The 12,485-nt window shown below is 43.1% G+C and overlaps 1 protein-coding gene across 3 annotated transcripts in view; it reads left to right on the top strand.

The window, feature by feature from the left end:
- Window positions 1-11,645: 11,645 nt before the first annotated feature.
- The window catches only part of FANCC (FA complementation group C), a 269,377-nt gene continuing 268,537 nt past the window's right edge, over window positions 11,646-12,485 (top strand). For 2 of the 3 annotated variants that reach the window (XM_087858797.1, XM_087858798.1), the window contains exon 1: window positions 11,646-11,874. The gene's annotated coding sequence lies outside the window, so the exon portion shown is untranslated. The remainder of the gene's footprint in view (window positions 11,875-12,485) is intronic. The other variant, XM_045780982.2, reaches the window with a different exon arrangement.

The following is a 12,485-nucleotide window of genomic DNA, read 5'->3' as shown; positions in this document are numbered from 1 at the left end:
GTGAGTCATTTTGGAAAAATGGACTTGGACCCCTGGAGCCACGTCAACCTGCCTAGAGTTCGGCACATAGGAACAGAATTGGGGTTGAGGGGAGGCTGTGGCTAAAATGAGAAGGAAGGAGGTGGAAGCCCACCTCTGTGATCTTGCTCATTAACTGGTTCAGCAGACTTACTCAAAGTTTCCCTCCCTGAGGTGTTCCCAGCACAGCGCTGGCTCAGTGCTTCCCGCAAACAAGGCAGAATGCCTAGAACAGGGGCCACAGACTCAAATACTTTTGGGGTCAGCCAAGTAATAGATGTGGCAAGGTTGAAAATGTTCAGTCATATTATAACTTGGGAGGGTAGCAAAAAAGGCACATCTGAGGTTGGTTCCCCAGAAACGGGCCTGGAGGTGAGCTTTTTGTGTAAGTGGTTTACTAAGGAGGGCCCCTAAAGAAACCAGGAAGGGGACGGAGGAAGGACAGGGAGGGGAAGAAACCCAGCAAAGGTTCAGTGTCAGAGTCCGCACCTGCAAGGGAGGTGACTCCAGGAGTCCAAGTCCAGTTCTCTGAAGCAGACCATTGCAGGGCCTGAACATTAACGCAAAAGCCCACAGAAGCAAAAGAGGTAACAGAAGCTGGAGGCAATTTCTTTGACTCTAGTTAATCTGTTCTTCATGAATCCCTAGCCATTGGTTTATGGTGGGAGTGGAAAGTAGAGAAGGAGTTTAAAAATTACCTGTTAGTTCTATCTGGCTTAAAGATTTTTATCTGTTCACTTAATATAATCAGCCTCTTTAGCTGTGGCTCGACCTTCTCAGAAATGTTTACTTGCTCAGTAACCACTCCCCGCTCCCCTTGCTTCTCTTCCTAAGATGGTATCTTGAGCTATGGAGGGTAGAGTATGTCTTATACAACTCCTGGAATGACAGAGACGGGCTGAAAGCTCCAGTTGAGGTGTCCTTTGACTTCTCTGGCCTCTGGAATGATGGCTCTTAGTCGCCTCTGTTTGTAGTTCACCCAGATGTCATTCATCCCTGGTTTGGTCCCTGTCAGTTTGATCACAGCGTGGAGAGATTCCCTCCTGACTTGGCATCACACTGGCCGCCACCGGCTGTAGACCTGGGGGTCTGTGCTAGGTTTTCCCTCCATCCTTTGGGCTCAGCAGCCCCGGGTTTATTTACTATCCACTCACTGTGACCATCAAGTCTTGACTCACCCACACTGGTGTGGGAAGCCCCAGAGGAAAAAATATATGTATTTATTTGTTGTGGCAAAAAAAGAATTTTTTGTGGTAAAAATACATACAACATAAAACTTGTCATTTTAACCATTGTAAGTGTACAATTCAGTAGCATTTTTCGATTTGTCATATTATACAATCATCACCACTCTTCCTAAAACATTTTCAACATCCCTGACAGAAATTCTCATTACCCCCTTCCCCCAGCCCCTGGTCACCTCTAATCTACTATTTCTATGAATCTGCCTATTCTAGATATTTCATGTAAGTAGTAGAGTCATACAGGATTTGTCCTTTCGTGTGTTTGGGTTATTTCACTTAGTACAACGTCCTCAAGCTTCATCCATGTGGTAGCATGTGACAGAACTTTATTCCTTTTTATGACTGGATTATATTCTGTGGTGTGTGGAGACCTCATGCTGTTTATCCATCATCTCTTGGTGGACACTTGGGTTGTCTCCACCTCTGGCTATTGGGAATCATGCTGCTGTGAGCACTGATGACACGTATCTGACTGAGTCTTCAGTTTCAGTTCTCCAGGGTGAGAATTCTCTGCAGTAGTAGCAGATTGTTGGATCATTCTCTGTTTAGTTTTTGGAGCAACTGCCGAACGGGTTTCCATACCAGCTGCACCGTTTTTACATTCTTACCACCAATTCGTGAGCGTTCCGACTTCTCCATTTTGTAATAGCCATCGTAGCAGGTGTGAAGAGGTTTTTGGTTTGCATTTTCCTGTTGAAGGAAGTTGAACACCTTTTCAGATGCTTATCGGCCATTTGCGGATCTTCTTTGGAGAAACGTCTATTCAAGTTCTTCGCCCATTTTTAAGTTGTGCCACCTGTCCTTTTGTCAGAGGCAGATTTTTTTTTTAAGATTTTATTTATTATTTATTCGACAGAGATAGAGACAGCCAGCGAGAGAGGGAACACAAGCAGGGGGAGTGGGAGAGGAAGAAGCAGGCTCATAGTGGAAGAGCCTGATGTGGGGCTCGATCCCAGAATGCCAGGATCACGCCCTGAGCCGAAGGCAGACGCTTAACCGCTGTGCCACCCAGGCGCCCCTGTCAGAGGCAGATTTTAAGAGAAGTGCGAGGACAAAAGATCCTTGTGCCTTCAGTGTGGGCCTCACAGAATCTATGCATTCACATCGTGGACCGAGTGTCTCCCATGCCTCTGTAGTCTTCCCTCAGTTCTCAGTGCTAAAAAAGGTGGTGCTTTCTTTTTCCTTTCCCTGTAATGTACCCTCCTTCTGCCATCAAGAAGGACAGGTAAATTCTAGAGGTAAATCAGGTTTTCCTGGCCTAAACCTGGACAAGTTACCCATTTTTTTCTTTGGGTGTTCTTGGTGTTTTAAATCTCTTCCTACCCTTTAGAAGGATACCTCTGATTCTACCTTTATTTTTTTTAATCATTTATTTAAGTAATCTCTATGCCCAAGGTGGGACTCGAATTCACGACCCCAAGATCAAGAGTTGTATGTGCCACTGACTGAGCCAGCCAGGTGTCCCTGATTCTACATTTAGACGAGCATAAGAGAATGGCATGCTAATAATTTCCAGAGTATTATTTCCATGACACATATGTGAGTGAGTTAAGTCTGGCCCTAGTGGTGGTGTGTGTGCATGTGTCAGATAGGGTCAGCCATAAACTCTGTCTAGAGTAACCCTTCTCAAAGTTTAATATATATTCGAATCGCCTGGGTATGATCCTGCTTCAATAGAGCTTATTTATTTATTTGAGAGAGAGAGAGAATGAGCAGGGGGAGAGGGAGAAGCAGACACCCCGTTGGGCAAGGAGCCTGACGCAGGACTCGAACCTAGGACCTCAGGGATCACAACCCAAGCGGAAGGCTGTTGCTTAACTACTGAGCTACCCAGGCACCCTCGGTAGAGCCTTTAACAAGCTTCCAGTTGACAGTAATACTGCTGGTCTGTGGATTATACTCTGATGAGCAAGGTTTTAGAGAACAACTTGCACATTAAAAAACTTTTTGTGACTATATCCTCAAGTAGTTCCTGGGCCAAATAGGGGTTTAACAATCAGTTTCCATGCTAGAAAAATGAAGTGATTCTATTAGGAGACCACTAAAGGTTTCTACAAAGGTCCGCAGTACAGGAGTGTCAGACGTAAGTGCTTGTGTGGGTCAGTCTGGGCTCAACGGAGACCATCAGGCTGGAGACCTGTGGACAGGGCATTCTGCTCCTGAACTGCAGCTGATAGTTCCCACGCAGAAATGCTGGCCGAGTGTCTGTACCGTCCAATTTCTTAAAGAGATTCGGGAGATACAAAATTTTCTGTGAAATCCTCTGATTTCTAAATGTTTTCGATTAGTTTTTTCCTAAGCACGCTTCAAGCTAAACTAACTCTGTTGGCCAGATGCAAACTTTGGGGTGCTTGCTTACTCTCTCTGGTCCACTATCTTGATAGACCCTTGAGAGCTATAAAAGAAGAGGACTTGGTTTCAGCTCTTAGATGAGTGTGGCCTTGTTGGGAGTTAAGATGGGTGCATATGAAGTAGCCAGGAAGCTAAAGATGTGTGTCTGCAAGTGTGAGCCACTTAAGGAAGCCATGAAACCAAGCCTCATTGAGACCGCAGATACTATCCCAGTGCTGAATCTCGTGATTTGTAGACACGCCCTGTGGGTGGGAACTAGCTCTTTACCTCGTCTCAATGGGTTAGTTAGCGCTGATGGATAGACAGTGAAGTTATTGTTCAGTACCAGCTTTGAGAGTTAAGCAGGTAACAGTGACTTGAGACAGTTCTGGTTTAAGAATAGATTCATCTGTAAATATTAGTGGCATCTGCCATGAATACTATAAGAAACAGTCCTTGCAGAAAGAAAAAGATTTTCTAAAAGCTGTATGGTTTGCAACTGCCTTCAGTACTTTGGAAACAACTTATAAATGGTATTATGAATCATTATCTGAAATGAAGTCATGAAAATTCATTTGATTAAACAGATGGCATATGGTAAGCTCAATAATGCCCCCCCAAAAGGTGTCCATGTCCCAACTCCTGGAAATTGTGAATGTTACCTTATGTGGCAAAAAGGACTTTGCTGGTGTGATTAAGTTAAGGATTTTGACGTGGGGAGATTATCCTGCATTATCTAGGTGGCACATGTAATCACAAGGGTCTTTATAAGAGGGAGGCAGGAGGGTCAGAATCAGAAAGGGAGAAATTGGAAGATGGGGCCACGAGCCAAGGAATGCAGCCAGCCTCCAAGAGCTAGAAAAGACAAGGAAACAGATTTTCCCCTAGGACTCTAAGAAAGTACAAAACCCTGCTGACACCTTGATTTTAGTCCATCAGGATTATTTGGGACTTCTGACCTCCAGAAGTACAAGATAATAAATTTGTATTGTTTTAAGCCACTAAATTTGTGGTAATTCATTATAGAAGCAATAGGAAATGAACACAGATGATGGAGGGATACAGAAGACAAGAAGTATGAAAGCTTTTCAAATTTTTTGAGTCCCAAACATAAACAGAGGAAAGTGGTTTTCTATTAATGATACTCTGTCACTTGCTGTATGGACTATTTTTTACAGTTCAATTGATTTCTCTGGATATACCAAATCTCTATTGGCTTACATGCAAAATGGGAGTGACGTTTTTATTATACCTCCATGTGATGAGATTATGCCAGAGAAACTAAATCAAGAGACAATAAATGTAATGTACTTAGCAAAATGCCTAACACAGAGTAGGTGCTCATTAAATGCTAGTTCCTTCTACTTGCCCTTACGGATCTTAGATCTTGAGTAATAAAAGCATAATACATATACGTGTTGATGTCATGCTTGAAGTTTATTCCTTTGTCATGCAGCAGTTTTTTCCAGCTTTACTGAGATGTAATCGACATATAACATTGTGTGTTAAAGTGTACAACGTGACATGTGATACACATATATATTGTGAAATGACTGCTATACAACACCTCGCATAATTATCTTTTCTTTCTTTCTTTCTTTCTTTCTTTCTTTCTTTCTTTCTTTCTTTGGTGAGAACATTTCAGATTTACTATCTTTTCAAGTATATAATACAGTTTCCAAGTATATAATACAGTATTGTCAAATATCGTCACCAAGCTGTACATTAGATCTCCAGAACTTATTCATCTTCCAACTGGAAGCTTGTACACTCTGACGAACATCTTCTCAGTACCCCCACCCCAAGCCTTTGTTTTATTGTGCAACATGAATGCACTGAAACCTTAATTTAGTACATGAATAAATAGAAAGATGCAGTTAATGAGTCTCGTTGGAAAACACTAGGCAATTAAAGGGTCAATCTGAAACAGACACAAGAATGGGATGAAACTTATTTTTGACTTAATAGTTGCCAGAATTAATCAAATCATTAATGTGCATAATTTCTTTTCATTTGGAATTTTTAAGTGCTTATTCTTAGCAGTTCTTTAATATTAATTTCATGTTAAATGAACCATTATGAAATACTTATGAGGAAAAATATTTTTAAACCATGTGCTCATTTAAAAATATAATTTATAACTTTCCTCAGGCAATAAAAATGTGCTATATTAGTTACAACACACCATGATTGGTCGGAATGCATGTTTTAAATAGGAATGCATATTTTACTAAACTAACGAAAATCAGACGAACACTGCCTTAATAGGTGTATATTTTTTTGAAACAGGGTGTATCATTGCTCAATGAAAAACGGACAGATTTTTTTTCAAAGATTTTATTTATTTATTTGAGAGAGAGAGCATTAGCGAGAGAGCACAAGCAGGGGGAGCCGCAGAGGGAGACGGAGAAGCAGACTCCCCACTGAACAGGGAACGGGATGCGGGGCTCTATCCGAGGACCCCGGGATCATGACCCCAGCTGAAAGCAGCCACTTAACCAGCTGAGCCACTCGGGTGCCCCAAAAGGACAGACTTTCGTTTTTGGGGAATTCCGTGTCAGAGATTGTACAATGATAAAGTTGTTTTCCCATTCTACAATGTTGACAGAATTTTAGCAAATGGTTAAGAGAGTCCGTTGCCTTCCTCTCTCTTGGTGTGGTTTAGGTCTCCTCCCTACCTTTATTGGAATGAAACTTGTTATTCTCTTGAGTTTATCTCGTTTTAACAAATCTATGTCTATGATCTATGCTGCTGGAAGAGAATATGTTGATTAATTAAAGACAGATTCCCCTCACTAGAATAAATTTCACAAGCTCAGAGAATATGTTTTTTTTTTTCTTTTTTTCACCACGTTAATCCTAGGCCTTACTGTAGTGCCTTAGCTGAGTTCAGCCATAAGCAACAGGGATCTAAAATGCTAGTTGAAACAAAACAGATTTTTCTTTTTTGTAAAAGAAGCTCAGTGTGGCAAACTAGGTGACCCCCATGATTACTGGGGGCTCAGAATCCATTTCTTTCAGTCTGCTGTCCTTACTCCATGGCTATCATCCTTGAGGGTACCTTATGGTCCAAGACTATTGGAACTCCAGCCATTTTGCCCCACACTAGGTAGGAAGCAGTTGAAAGGGAAAGGGCTAAAAAATTCCTTGCTCTTGTCTTGCTACCTTTTAAGAAGTCTTTCTGAAAGTCCCATCCAACAGTTTTTACTTATGTCTCTCTGGCTACAATTAAGTTAGAGGGCCACCTAACAGCAGGGGAATCTGGGAAATGTAGGTTTTTTAATTCGGCACATTGCCATGCTAAGTAAAAGTAGTGTTCTCGTACTAACAAGGGGGGAAGGGGTAAAATGAGATCAATAAGGACAATGTAATGAGTTTTCTGTGAAGCAAATTTGTTCAGTTTATAAGACTATTCCTTGGACTCATACCCTCCCCCATCTTATCTTAAATTTGAAAATGTTTTTTAAAAATTGAAAAGATGGTAATTTTTTTCCCCTCCTAAAGTCTTAACTTGAGCAGATAAAAAGTTGTTAACTCTGTTAGTTCCTCTAATACCATCGACATTCTACTCGCATAAGAAATTCAAAATCTAGGGAATTCCTGGACTACACAGGGGACCTGTAAGATTCCTCCCTGCTCCAAGAATGTAGATAGATCTGTGTCTTCAACACAGCCTACACGCTTCGTGCCTTCTGCTCAGAAGTTCTCTAGGTAATCCATTGATTAATTTATCAAGTATCGCAGCTGAAGTGCTAAAGCCTAGAGACACAAAGAAGAGCTGCCACCTCCAGGTGCTTAGGGCTTGCTTTTGTGAAACTGAATAAAGTAAACTTAATTTAAAATGGAATCAGGAGGGGCGCCTGGGGTGGCTCAATTATTGGGCGCCTGCCTTTGGCTCAGGGCGTGATCCCAGAGTCCTTGGACTGAGCCCCACATCAGGCTTCTCCGCTGGGAGTCTGCTTCTTCCTCTCCCACTCCCCCTGCCTGTGTTCCCTCTCTTTCGGGCTGTCTCTCTGTCAAATAAATAAATAAAATCTTAAAAAAAAAGGAGTCAGGACCCAGAAGAGGGAGCTCTCACCCTACCATTTGTCCTCTTGCAGGACTGCCCCCCCCACCCCCAAACAGGAAGAAGCCTATAGTTCCTTACCTCAACAAGAGGCAGGAAGATTTTCTTCTGCCCCAGCAACAGCCCAGCCAATGAGAGACAGTCCCAACTCAATCAATGAAAAGCAACTATAATTGCAACTCAACAATTTATAGACTTTTTGTTTATAACAGCCCCTCAAAATCCCCCCCTTTTCTTCAGTGAGAGAGTATTCCTCTCCTTTATTCTCCAAATTTGCCTACGGTTTTGCAGAAGCTTGTATGTCCCCAGTTGCAATTTTCTTGCTATTCCCAAATAAAACCTTTTTTTTTTTTTTTTTTTTTTTTGCTGGTCAAATAACTGACAGTTTTAAGGTTAACACTTTGCATCGAGAGAGAAAAACTCTTTGGGGCACCTGGGTGGCTTAGTTGGTTAAGTGTTCAACTCTTGATTTTGGCTTGGGCCATCATCCCAGGAGTGTGAGATTGTGCCAGGCATCAGGCTCTATGCTCAGCGGGGAGTCACCCTAGGATTTCTCTCTCTGCCCCTCCCCCTATACTCGTGTGCATGCATGCTCTCTCTCTCAAATAAAAAAAAAGAGAGATACTCATTGAAAGATTAGATAAAGGGGTAATTGTTATGAGGATGTAGGGGAATCTCACAGACAGCTAAGAACAGTAAAATAAATATAGTCAGTTTGCCTTAAAATTGGCTTAAAAAGTTGGGAATGGAAGCTATCTCTATTTCTCATGGAATAACATGGCCTTTCAACTTCTTTTTTGCTTTTCTCTGTGAACCAACTTTCTTTAGTACTTAAATTTTTTCTTCCCCCGGTAAGTTTGGTTGGCATGGGGGTTTGGCTCCTGTGGTACAATCTTTGTTTTGCCATTCCAAATTCCCCAGCAATTGCTTCATTGAGTCAATGAGGGTCAGGTTACCATTCTTAGTTCAAACAGCTGTGCAAGGAGTGAGGCAATTAGTACAAATACATCCTCCTAAGGTGCATTCTTTCCGCAGCCTCTAGAGAGTGAGCATGAGAGGGGAGGGAGAGGTACCTGCAACAGTTATAATACATTTCCTTTTTTCCATTAATTTCCACCTCTGGCTGCCCTCTGTGTCCGGATCTCTGGTACTTTTCCCCCATCAGGGGTGGTAGATCAAAGACCTTCACTATTACCCGCACCATTTCTTAAAGGCTTTTGTGCACAAACATTCTTATTGTTTTCTTCTCTCATTCCATGTACATTTCCTCAGACACAATGTTTTAAGAGGAAAGCAATGTGGTGATTATCATATATAAGCCTCTAGGGTCACATTGCCCCCTCCCTGACTTCTGCCCTGTCAAGAACTTAGTAAGTGGTCTAGGACCCAGCCTGGGGAATGAGCAAGAGCATAGCAAGTGGTAAGAAGCAAAGCACCAGAGTCAATCTATCTGGACTTGAAAGTACTACACCTACTAGTAAAGACTGTGCATCAGTTTCAATAGTTGTGAAATTGGAATATTACCTACCACATAAGATCACTGTAATAATTAAAGAAAATAATCAGTTTAAAGCATCAGCCCAGCCCCTGAACTTAAGAAATACTCATTAAATATTCACAGTTGAGATGGCACAGGCGAGTATCAGAGCTGTGGACAATACAGTGTTGAGGTGCCATAAGAAAGCTGAAAACTAGGTGGGTGTCTGGACTGATTCTGGAAATATGAGTCTTACTACAATGGTCAAACTCCAAGACAGTTGATTTTATTTGTTTGTTGAATTTTAAAAGATTTGATATCAGGTACTTTGTAGCACTCACCTGTGATGTTTTCCCCTTTAGAATATAATGATTCTAATGGATAGATTCCCTTAGAATAAATTCTAGTTATTTCTAAGAATGAAATAATTTTCCCCTACACATGCCACTTTCCATTTTTGCTACCTTATTTAGGTATGATCAGACTCTGCACTATAACAAATAGTGTTTCTAGAGGTACACATACTCAGTCTTACAGGCTGATTAATACTAGGATTTTCTTGTTAAAGATTTTACTTACTTGAGAGAGAGAGAGCATGAGCAGAGGGAGGGGCAGAAGGAGAGGGAGATGCAGACTCCCTGCTGAGCAGGGAGCCTGATGCGGGGCTCCATCCCAGGACCCAGAGATCATGACCTGAGCTGAAGGCAGACTTAACTGACTGAGCCACCCAGGCATCCCCCCAAACTAGAATTTTTATCTAGGTACTTCTTAGGAAAATTTTCAGGCATTTTACAAAATGTCCATTTCATTACTGCTTAAAGTATTAGGATAGTTCCATACATATGGATGCCAAATAAAATGAGTATCTATAAATCTCCATAAATTCACATTTATATATTTATACTATACATGCTACCAATTTAGGTCTAAACTAGGCCTAAACACGACTTCCTTTTATCTAAAGTTCAGTTAGTCTAGCAAAGCTTTATTAACCATGAAATCAAAAAGACATATAACTGCAATATGGCAAGACCTCAATTACTATTATTATTTTAAAAATTTTATTTATTTGAAACAGAGAGTGAGCACGAGTGGGGGAGGAGCAGAGGGAGAGGGAGAAGCAGATGCCCTGCTGAGCAGGGAGCCCTGTGTAGGGCTCAATCCCAGGGATTTCTGGATCATGACCTGAGCTGAAGGCAGATGCTTAATCAACTAAGCCACCCAGGCACCCCGAGACCTCAATTACTAATGCTACAAATACCAGAAATAATTTTTCAGCAAATATGTAAAAGGACCTGAGCACCACAATAGATATTTTCTCTAAGGACATAAACAGCTTGTTTCCTTTGTTGGCAGAAGCAAGTCTTAAATATTAACTTGCTCACATTTGTCACCACAAACACAATGACTTTCTCCTTATGGCCAGGGTGTCATGATGAGTGTCACTCAAGCATGTATCTCTCTACATAGGCTCTACTTTGGATTTACCCACAATGAACCATTCACCCATCAATACAGCACAGACCTCTTGAGTGGGCAGGGAATATTTTCAAGAATGGATTTAACATCTGATTCCTTAATACAGCCACAGATTCTTCCTATTTTGTCTCAAATTCTGGATTGGGTTCCTTTTGTGTCTCCCTTTATTAAAAAAAAAAGATTGTTGCTACCACTAACCTACATGCTAAGTTTGTCACCTAGGACCTGTGTAAGCTTGATGTAACCTAATCCCTGTATTCAATTTCTTCTTATATAAAGTGGTTATTCCTTCATTGCAGAAGGCTGGAAGTGTTTGAATATTTTTATTACATGCATACTCTGCCTTGTAAGTTTTTTTTGAAAGCACCCATTAAATTGTAGTTTTAAGATTATGAGACACTGATTTTAAAACATCTAAAGCTTATGGTTAGGTTCCTCAGATTATTTCTTTTTACAACTTAAACATCTATGAAAAACCTCCATGCACTAAATTAAAGAATAAAAAGAAAAAAAATTCACCAAGACAAGCTATACTATTAACAGGAATGGAACTTTACGGAAAACGCTTTTATTTAAGTAGTTTCATTGAACTTATCTGAAACCGATTCACGCTGTATGGAGTTGATTGGGAGGGGATAGGAAGGGTTATTAACCCCCAAAAGATTCCTTTTTTGTGTATGACCACAGCTAGAAAACCATATGCTAGGCCTTGTTTAGAAGTTTTACCCCTTGATAAAGGCTCAATTTTCCTTTTAAAAAACGTATTTCCATTTCACGTCCTCTGCATTTTGGATTTAATCTCGTAACACCTAGGCAACAACCTGATTGAAAACCCCAGGTTTCTCCTCCCCGGGTCTCTCCCGCTGTCTAGTTCTCGCCCGTGACTCCACGACCGACCCAAGAAGGCTAAGGTAGCCGCAGCTTCCCCACGGTCCCTGCAGCGCGCCGGGCCGTGCCGACTTCCGGCCGAGCCGGAGCTAGACTCCGTCCCTCCCCCACGAGCGCGAGATTCATCGCAATTTTCCCGCGATGCCGCGGGAGCGCGCGGCACCTCTCGCCAGGCCCCAGAGTGCACTGCGGGGCTAGAGCGCGCGAGCGCCGCTCCACTGCTGAGCGACCGCGGGAAAATTCCAAAAAAGTCAAACAAAACAAAAAACCAGTACGGGGCAAAGCCAAATTTGCAAGCCACAGAACCCGGGCGGAGGCGTCCTTTCTGCCACTGCCCAAACTGCTGAAGCAGCTCTGGCGCAGACCACCTGGTAAGAGAGAGGCCGCAGAACGAGAGCGAAGGCGGCTGCTTCCCTCGGGGGTCTGGCCGACACGTCAGCCTAGGGATGGGGGTGGGGAGGGGGAGAGTAGGGAGGGAAGACTCGCGAGAACATTCGCCGTGCTTTGCGCATCTAGGTGGGTGCGCGGAGCCCCCGCCGTGTGCCGGGGCTGAGGAGAGGAGGTGGGTAGAGGCTTGAGGTGGCGCCAGCCCGCGGAGGGGCGGGGCGGCGGGCGAGGGGCGGGCCCAGAGGGCGGGGCCGGCCCGGGGGTGGAGCCGGCGCAGGGGTCACGCGGAAGGGAGCCCGCAGAGCGGTGAGACCTGGGAATGGGCGTTTCGGTTCTTTTTGTTCATTGAACGCTGGCAGCTATGTCTGCTTAAAAGGAGAGGTGGAAAGGTGAATTTCTTCACCCCGGATCCGTGGGAGCTGTGAAAAGCCCGCCTCTTCTAACCCATCACCCTTTATAGCTGGCCGCTTGCTCTTCGTCCCCCTGCCTCCAGGGCGCTGGGAGGGGGCGAGACCCAATTAGAGAAGCCTGGGGCGCGGCTGTTACCCCTCCCGCCCTCCAGGCCTTTCATCGCACGAGGGGAGGAAGGTTCTGA

The sequence above is a fragment of the Ursus americanus genome, chromosome 34, assembly GCF_024610735.1.
Source record: "Ursus americanus isolate L20-20 chromosome 34, mUrsAme1.1.p, whole genome shotgun sequence".
Taxonomy (NCBI): Eukaryota; Metazoa; Chordata; class Mammalia; order Carnivora; family Ursidae; genus Ursus; species Ursus americanus.
Note: the sequence above shows the minus strand (reverse complement) of the source record. Positions and strands in the feature narration are given on the sequence as shown.